The sequence below is a fragment of the Rhinopithecus bieti genome, unplaced genomic scaffold (genome assembly GCF_001698545.2).
Source record: "Rhinopithecus bieti isolate Rb0 unplaced genomic scaffold, ASM169854v2 scaffold_70735, whole genome shotgun sequence".
In the NCBI taxonomy this organism is placed as follows: domain Eukaryota; kingdom Metazoa; phylum Chordata; class Mammalia; order Primates; family Cercopithecidae; genus Rhinopithecus; species Rhinopithecus bieti.
Window position 1 is genome coordinate 1 of NW_016870411.1, and position 9,300 is coordinate 9,300.

A 9,300-nucleotide genomic window follows, 5' to 3' on the forward strand; every position below is an offset into this window, starting at 1 on the left:
ACAGCCAACAGACACATGAAAAAAAAATCTCTTTTGGTAAGGACAGGGGAATGTTCTATGTGAGACTATTGTTTGGATAACTTTTGGTTGGGGACATAAGGTGGCGGCAGGATCTCAGTATGGCTATGCAGATGTAGTGAGTCATCTTAGAGAGAAAACAGCCTGGGAAAGTGAGATGGCTGATCTGACTTCCTTTCCAGTTCCCATAGCAGAAGCTACAGGATGGGAGAACACAGGCTAACACATCCCTCAGGCTCTGGGGTCATTTCTGTTTCTAGTAGGCTGCATGGGGCTTTAAGAAACCCACTCCTGGCCAGGCGCGGTGACTCACGCCTGTAATCCCAGCACTTTGGGAGGCTGAGGCAGGTGGATCACCTGAGATCAGGAGTTCAAGACCAGCCTAGCCAACATGGCAAAACACCGGCTCTACTAAAACACAAAACTAGCCAGGCGTGGTGGCAGGCACCTGTAATCCCAGTTACCCAGGAGGCCGAGGCAGGGAGAATTACTTGAACTCAGAAGGCGGTGGTTGCAGTAAGCCGAGATTGCGCCACTGGACTCCAGCCTGGGCAACAGAGTGAGACTCTGTCTCAAAATAAATAAACAAATAAAATAAAACAAACAAACAAATAAATAAATAAATAAAAGTAGTCCTGAAGACCAAGCTTACCTTAACCTTCTTGATGATCAGGCCCTGACTTACTTGCAGTACCAAACTCTTGCCTACTTCTTGTGGGCAGGTCACTGTTTTATTTCAGTATCTGAATCCCTGAAATATTCCCATGAGCCTTTGTTGTGGTTCTTTTCCAGTACTGCAACCCTGCTTCGCCCAGTCTCAATGCTACCAGGGGCTTGAGGGCAGGCTCTGGATCACAGGCACTGTGGCCATGTACTTGCATTCCACTGGTCTGCTTGCCTATTACAAGAGTTCCATGGCGCCATACTCCATCAAGGTGGAGTGACTTCTGATGATGTTATGTTTTAGAGTGTAAGATCCATGAGGGCAGAGATTATGTCTGTGTTATTCAGCATTGTGTTTTCAGGATCTTTCATGGTGCTTAGTACAAGCTAGGTGCTCAATACGTTTTATTTATTTATTCGTTCGCTGCAGCTAATGTCTGCTTTAGTCATCTTTGCTGCCCTGACTAATCCATCTTATCTGGCTCTGGTCATCAAAAGCTGACCCGCCTCTGCTGATTGATTCCCAATACTCACATATATAATTTAGATGAAGTACCATGCTAATTATTATTCACAGAAACACTTAGCACTTTTCATCACTGAAATGTCTTCCAAATTTAGTTACTTAATCAACCACAGATTTCTATGGAGGTAACTATAAAATCTGATGAATGATGATAAATCATTGCAAAGTATCATGATAGCTTTTAATAGGAAAGAGATAAATGTGAAGATAATTTCAGATTAACTGTTGTAGGAAAATCAACTGAGCAGTGTGCGTTGTCTCCCATGGTTCCTCAGATTAGCTATGCACAATGAGTCAGGGACAACTGAGTTCACCTCAGTTTTTTTGTATGTGAAATGGAAGTAATGATAGTAAGTACATCAGAAAGCTGTGACGATTAAGGAAATAACGCGTGGAACACCAAATACCGTGTTTGGCAGATGGTAAAGGCTTAATACATACTCAGTAAAGAAGTAACTCTACAAAACTGCAGCTCAAATCAGAAATGTGGAATTTCCTGGAATTTTGAATCAATGGAAATTTACTTTTGGTGCAGTATAAAAGAGAGAAGAAGGCTTTGGAGCCAGAAGGCCTGAGCTTCCTCTTCTTATTAGATGGGAGAATGTGGACAAGTCATTTGATATGACCAGGTTGTTCAAATCCTGGATGTGTAGCTCACTTGGAATACAATGGGAATTGAGCTCCTGTGGAGTTTGACCTCATATCCTGGCATCTCAACTTTCTTACCTGTAAAATATGTATATTAATATTTTCAGGGCTGTAAGAATTGAGGCAATCTTTACAAAGCTCAGTGCATACTGTATGGTAGGTACTTGATAAGTAGCTATCATTATTTTGGGAAAATAAAATGTACATAATGTTTAATATCATGTATAAAGTTAGCTCTAAAGTTACTTTTAGTGAATGAATATTGAAATATATTATTCTTAACTTGGTTTTGAAACAAACCCCAGTGTTTACACTTACAAATGTCTGAAGAAAATTTCCACTTTATAGAAAATGAAAATAATCCTCAGATAAAGGACACTTTCCCCAAGTTCTCATTATTTTCTTCTTTTCTAAGCTTTTAGAAGTCGGCTTCATGCAAAACTCTCACTCTATTGATGTATATAGATTAGCTCTCTTTATTCTACTTTCGATCTTTCTAATGGAAAACTCCTTACTTTGGTAAAATCCCATTATCTTTTAACTTGTTTTCTTTCTTTACATCCGTATTTCTTCCTGACACCACTATTACCATCTTGCAAACTTTGACTTTCATTTCACTTTCCTTCTTGGTAGGAAGCCGAGGTGATGAGAGAGTTACCTCTGTGGTTACGTCAAGTTTTATAAAACTCTGTTCTAACAGACTGGTAAAAGAAATACTCCCGATGGCCTTGAAGAAGTAAACATCCATGTTGTGAGACACCCGATGAGAGGATTGTGTAACAAAGAACTGTGGGCAGCCGCTAGGAACTGAGAGTACCTGCTGGCTGACAGCCTGCGAGAAAATGGGGACCTCAACCCTACAGCTGAAATAAATGGAATTCTGCCAACACCTACATGAGCTTGGAAGAACATCTCAAGCTCCTGATGAGAATGCAGCCCAGCCAACATCTAGGTTAAGACCCTGAGCAGAGGACCCAGTTAAGTCAGGCCTGGATGCATGACCCATAGAAACTGTGAAATCAACAAGTGGGTATTATTTTAAGCTGCTAAACTTGTGGTAATTTGCTACACAGCAACAGAAAAGTAATATGCATCTCCTTCATTGCACATAGTACACAAGCAAGTCCCTGATGGCCCTCACAATGTGATGTGACAATATTGTTTAATCTTACAGCACTTTTATTACATTATCTATCATACTATATTGTTATTGATTATTCATTTGTCGGTTTATTGTGTTTGGTTTAATGATCCTGGGTTATTTATAAACATCTAGGCAGGGAATCAAGGCAAGTAAAACAATGCACATTTGCAGAACATCCCCAGAAGGTAAGACAACCACTTGGCTGGCTGGGTGCAGTGGCTCACTCCTGTAATCCTAGTGCTTTGGGAGGCTGAGGTGGGCAGATCACTTGAGGTTAGGAGTTCAAAAGCAGCCTGGCCAACATAGTGAAATCCTGTCTCTACTACAAGTACAAAAAAAATTAGCCAGGCATGGTTGTGGGCGCCTGTAATCCCAGTTCCTCAGGAGGCTAAGGAAGGAGAATCACTTGGACCTGGGAGGCAGAGGTTGCAGTGAGCCAAGATCATGCCACTGCTCTCTAGCCTGGGCCACATAGCAAGACTCCGTCTCAAGACCTGGTCCCAGACTTGGGTCCCTCAGCTTCCTGCCTTGGAAGTGCAGCAGCAGGCATCACAGGGAGGCAAAGAGCTTCCCTAAAGATGACCCTTCCAAGCCGGTCCACCTCACAGCCTTCCTGGGATACAAGGCTGGCATGACCCACATCATGTGGAAAGTCGACAGGCCAGGATCCAAGGTGAACAAGAAGGAGGTGGTAGAGGCTGTGACCATTGTGGAGACAACCACAGTGGTTGTGGGCATTGTGGGCTACGTGGGAACCCCTTGAGACGTCTGGACCTTCAAGACCATCTTCGCTGAGCACATAAGTGATGAGTGCAAGAGTCATTTCTATAAGAACTGGCATAAATCTAAGAAGAAGGCCTTTGCCAAGTACTGCAAGAAATGGCGGGATGAGGATGGCAAGAAGCAGCTGGAGAAAGACTTCAGCAGCATGAAGAAGTACTGCCAAAAGTCATCATATTCATTACCCACAACCAGATGCGCCGCTTCCTCTGCACCACAGGAGGCCCACCTGATGAGATCCAGTGAACAGAGCACTGTGGTGAGAGTGGACTCGGCCCGGACAGGCTGAGCAGCATCCCTGTGAACCAGGTGTTTGGGCAGACGAGATGATTATCCATGAGATGACCAAGAACAAGGCTACAAAGGGCGGTCACAGTCATTGGCACACAAGAAGCTGTCCACGCAAGGATCCACTGAGGCCTGGCAAGTAAGCCTGTACTGTGGATGGCATCCTGCCGTGATGGATTCTCTGGGGCACGCACTGGGCAGAAAGCATTACCATCACTGCACTGGGTATCAACAAGAAAATCGTATGAGATCAGCCAAGCTACTTATCAAAGGATGTCAAACTATCAAGAATTAATGCCATCTGCTGACTGGCCTGTCTGGACAAGAGCATCACCTCTGCGTGCTTGTCCACTATGGTGCGTTACAAGACTTTCTCATGATGAAAGGCTGTGTGGTTGGGAACCAAGAAGCGAGTGCTCCACCCTCGCAAGTCCTTGCTGTGCAGACCAAATGGCAGGCTCTGATGAAGACTGACCTTAAGTGATTTACACAACTCCAGTTTTACATGACCGCTTCCAGACCCATGGGAGGAGAAGAAAGGCACTCATGGACCACTCAAGAAGGGCAAATTCAAAGAAGAAGGACATAATGTCAGGGACAGATTTGCAGCTGGTGGGGTCTCAATAAAATTATTTTCCATGAAAACAAACAACAAAAAAACCACTTGGCTAGATAACAGCTCCAAGTCCTCCAGTTGTTTCAATCAGAATAGCGGACAATATAACCTGTCATGTATCTTTTTATCATTATCCTTAAGTGTATTAATAGAAAGAAAATTATGCCATTATGTTTATGTAGGAATGAAAAAAGGATAAAGCATATTTTAGTGATTTAGGTAAAAGAATGTATGGAGGAAAAAATACCTGCTTCGTGAGTTAGGTAAATAATATTTTAATTATTTGAAAAATGTTCAGCATTGCCATAAAGTTATTTTAGTAAGAAGGGGCATATAGTTTAGCTTTGTAGTAGTAGAAAATAAGAAGAATTGAGATTCCTCCAAACCAACATCTTCATTCTTTCTTTGGTCTAAGTTGCACAGATTACCTTCACAACATTTTTGAAAGTTGAAATGAAAAAAAAAAAATCTTTACCATCTACTGCTTAGTATTTTAACTACTTCAAATGCTTTTTTTCTCTAGTGCAGTAAGTTCATTTTTTTCAGGTTCTCATTTCATCTTACAGCCTCAATAAAGAAACCTATTCATTGCCATCAAAAGAAAAATAAATTATACACTACAGATAAAGAAGATTATGAAATTATTTATATAGGCAAGTCTGCATGGGCAATTAGATAGCAATTCAGTATTATTTTTCCCTGTATCTGCAAAATTCCTCCTCTGACTCTGGTATATAGCTGTACTGCTTCCAAATATGAAAAATAGAAATAACCTGATTAAATGGGAGATTGATGAGAAAGTGCTTACAAAAACTTAAATATCTCAAATCAAGTGCATTTATTCCAAGATGCATCCTTTCTCTCCGTACCTGTTCATAATTTAAGAATAAATGAACCTATTGGGAGTGTAAGCCATTCTGATTTGGGGCATTTATTGATGGTGTCTAGCTTAAACTGAAGAGTGCAATATTGCTTGCAATCATGCGGTCGTTTGTTAGGCCACCTATTTTGTTCCATTCACTTGAGGGCATCCCATTGGGTTAAACTATCTAGTCTCCTTCTTAAATATTATCCGCTTCAGCAGATCTCCTCCATCCAATCAAAAGTTACCTGTGCCCTTGTTTTTCTCAGCATTTTATTAGGTAATAGCTAGAATTCAAATTAGTCAAGTGTTCTGAGAAAATTAATGTTTTTTTTTTTTTTCTTACTAGAAAATAGTAACGCTTTATTTTAAATGCAGTTAGAGTTTGCAGAATCATGTCCCAAGCATATCAGTAATCTCACAAGCATATATTTCAATTCCCTATTTTGCAGAGGAAAAAACTGAGAAGTTAAACGATCTCACTAGGTTAAAAGAGAGAGATCCTGGTCTTTTTTTGATTCTAGCCTTCCCTTATGCTAAGGACTGCCTGGACATTTAATATATTTTCGCCAATAAAGGACTACTGTAATTTTTAGCACTGTATTAGTCCAGTGGGGAGTTGTATTATGGAAATCCTCTTATTACCCTCAGATAATATCATATTAGTTAATGTTTACTGTGCATATATTGATTATTCTTATTATAACCTGTGCTAACTGTCACCTGTGATGTTAAACAAGCAAAAAGATGTTTTCTGTTTTAAAGCAAAACGAAATTTAGAAGGGGAAAAATAGTAGTGTAAATGCTACTGGTGACTGTGATGCCTATCCTGGTTAAAAATCATTAGTAAGAGGCCTAATGCACTTATTTTATGTCTTGTCTTGTGGTTTAGATTAAAGGACAATTTATCTTAAACTCAGTCTAATCAAGCTTGAGCCATCCCCCCAGCAATGTTTCATCATGCTTACACGATGTTACATGCGTAATGTAACCATGAATGACATTGGGACACTGCCTTGCTGTGACTCAACTCAGCATCACCAAAATGCCGGTCCAACCACTGGGGTTTCTTCCAGCATTCACTATTACCAAATTAGAAAGTGGGGTTTGCCATATGGTATTGCTAGGAATAACAGAAGAGCTTGAACAAAACTGTTTGAAAGCTACTATTTTACAGTTCTGAAACAATAGATAATTAGAAGATCAATATTGTTAACATAGTGGATAATAAGTGTGATTGGATGAGGACTGAAATGTAAAAGACAATACTTTATATTTCCTCCTTTCCTATGAATCAAAAAACAGTAGCTGTTAGTACCAACTTCCATCCCCTCCTTCTCCTCCTTCCTTACTCCCTTCATTCACTCATTCATTCTCTTCCTTCCTATCCTTCACTTCCTTCCTCCATCCCTCGCCGTCCCGCTCCCTCCCTCTCTCTCCCTTTCTTCTTTCTTCTCTCTTCTTTTTTCTTCTTTTTTCTTTCTTTCTTTCTTTTCTTTCTCTTCTTTCGTTTTCTGTTTCTTTTTCTCTCTTCTCTCTTCTTTCCTCCTCTTTATTCCTTTCCTCTTCTCTCTTCTCTTCTTTCTTCTTTCTCTTTTCTTTCTTTCTTTCTTTCTTTCTCTTCTTCTTTCTTTCTTTCCTTTTTTCTTTCTTTCTTTCTTCCTTTCTTTCTTTCTTTCTTTCTCCTTTCTTTTCTTTCATTTTTTTTCCTTTAGAGACAGGATCTTGCTCTACTGCTCAAGCTGGAGTTCAGTGCTGCAGTCACAGCTCACTGCAGACTCAAACTCCTGGGCTCCAGCAATCTTCCCACCTGAGCCACCCAAGTAGCTGGGACCACAGGTGCACACCATCACACTTAGATAATTAAAATATTTTTTTTGTAGAGATTGGGTCTATGTTGCCCAGGCTGGTCTCAAACTCCTGTCCTCAAGTGGTCCTCCTGTCATGGCCTCTGGAAGTACTGGGTTTACAGGCACGAGCCACTGTACCTAGCCTACCTCTCCTCTTTAAATGGATGAATGCCACTGATTTCAGAGGATAATAGTATATTAATGTATCAGTTACCTATTGCTGTGCAACAAGTTATAAAAAGTGTATTGACTTAACAACAGTTTTGTTTGCTTATGAGTCTGTGAGTCAGCAATTTGAGCTGAGCTCATCTGGGACATTCTTCTGATCTTTTTTTCCTGGATTCACTTGGCTGCACTCTTCTGGTGGCCTAATGGGGACTGGATTGTCTAAGATAGGCTCAAGTGAAGTGGTTAGCAGACTGGCAAGTGGTGCTCTGCTTTACTTCAAAGGATCTATCCAGTAGGTTAATTTAGGCTCATCACTTTGTGGTCTCAAGGTTTCATTTGGAGTCAAAGAGAGAAAGCCCCAATGTGCAAATATTTTTAAAATCTTTGCTCATCTTATGCTGCTAATATTTCATTGGCCAGAGTCACTTAAAAGGCCAAACCCAAATACAAAGAGTAGAGAAAAAACCTTCACTTCTTGATGGGAGGAGAGAAAAAGAGTGAGTGTATAGGAATGGGTGAGATTTAGGTCATCTCTACAAACGACTTACCACAGATAACAAAAACTGATGGATGGTTATTTAAAACACAGACAAATTCAAGTGACAAATATCCTAAGAATAAAATATAGCACAGAAAAACAGAATAAAACAGCCTAAAATTAACTGAAACATTTATTCTAAGTATTGAGCAAATACAAATTTAAGTAAACATTTTCTTAATGTTGCACATTGCACATATTGCATGTTGCAATATTCAAATCTTGCTTTTTTTCCAAAATAGTTTCATTGGGGAAGATTATATTAAACATCATTTAAATATTTAAACTCTGAGGCATACCAGACATGAATTGTATTAATTTGTGCAAAATTAAGGACTGCATAAATGGCCAAACATAATTTCTATCCTAGAATATTTTATCACAATTATAAAATATGATATTAAATTATGAGTGAATTGCTTGAGTGAGTGAGAAACATGTCACCACATCGGTGCTCTGACTGTGAAATGAGCAGTATTTATTCTTGAAAACTTCACTCAGGTAATGAGGCACATGAATTCTGAGCAGGGTTTCAGTTATTGCTCTGAATTTAATCTGATCTTTTAATTCTCCTCTGCTTATAAAAAATTCATGGACTAGGGTTTGATGTGTCCCATGTTTCTGGTAAGCACACACCTTGCTTCTGATTTGAGGTATATTTAAGAACAAAACAGGCAGGGAAAATGCTTGATCTTGCTCTGAAGTACAAAGTGCGTGACCAGAGAGCTCCTTACAGTCAGAAAACACCTTACGTGAAATTTTATGGGAGTCTCTGCCTGACTCTATTCTCATGACAGTCTACTGATTTTAGAATTAAAATACTGCAAAAATTACTCCTTTCTTCCATTACACTTCCCAAACTCTCACATCATTCACTTCTGTTTCTCTGATTTGTCTTCCTCTCTCCTGCTTCCTCCACACCTCAAAACTCATTCCAGTTCACCTTATCCACTACTTCCACCCATAGGACACCCATACTTACACTTCAACTAGTCTATTATTATTATTATTTTTAATGTAACCTTTAGTTCGCTGCTAGAAACTTTCCATCTTCAGACTTCTTTTACTCCTTCAGTGGAAATGTGGTTTCTTCAAAAAATGCTACATATATGTGTGTGTGTGTGTATATATATTAAACAACATATATTAAACATATATATTATGTATATATTATATTTACATAATTATATTATATATTA

At 39.5% G+C, this 9,300-nt stretch overlaps 1 pseudogene; it reads left to right on the forward strand.

Moving 5' to 3' along the window:
• The first annotated feature begins 3,503 nt into the window (after positions 1-3,503).
• On the forward strand, positions 3,504-4,068 carry LOC108525564 (60S ribosomal protein L3 pseudogene; annotated as a pseudogene).
• Positions 4,069-9,300: the final 5,232 nt, after the last annotated feature.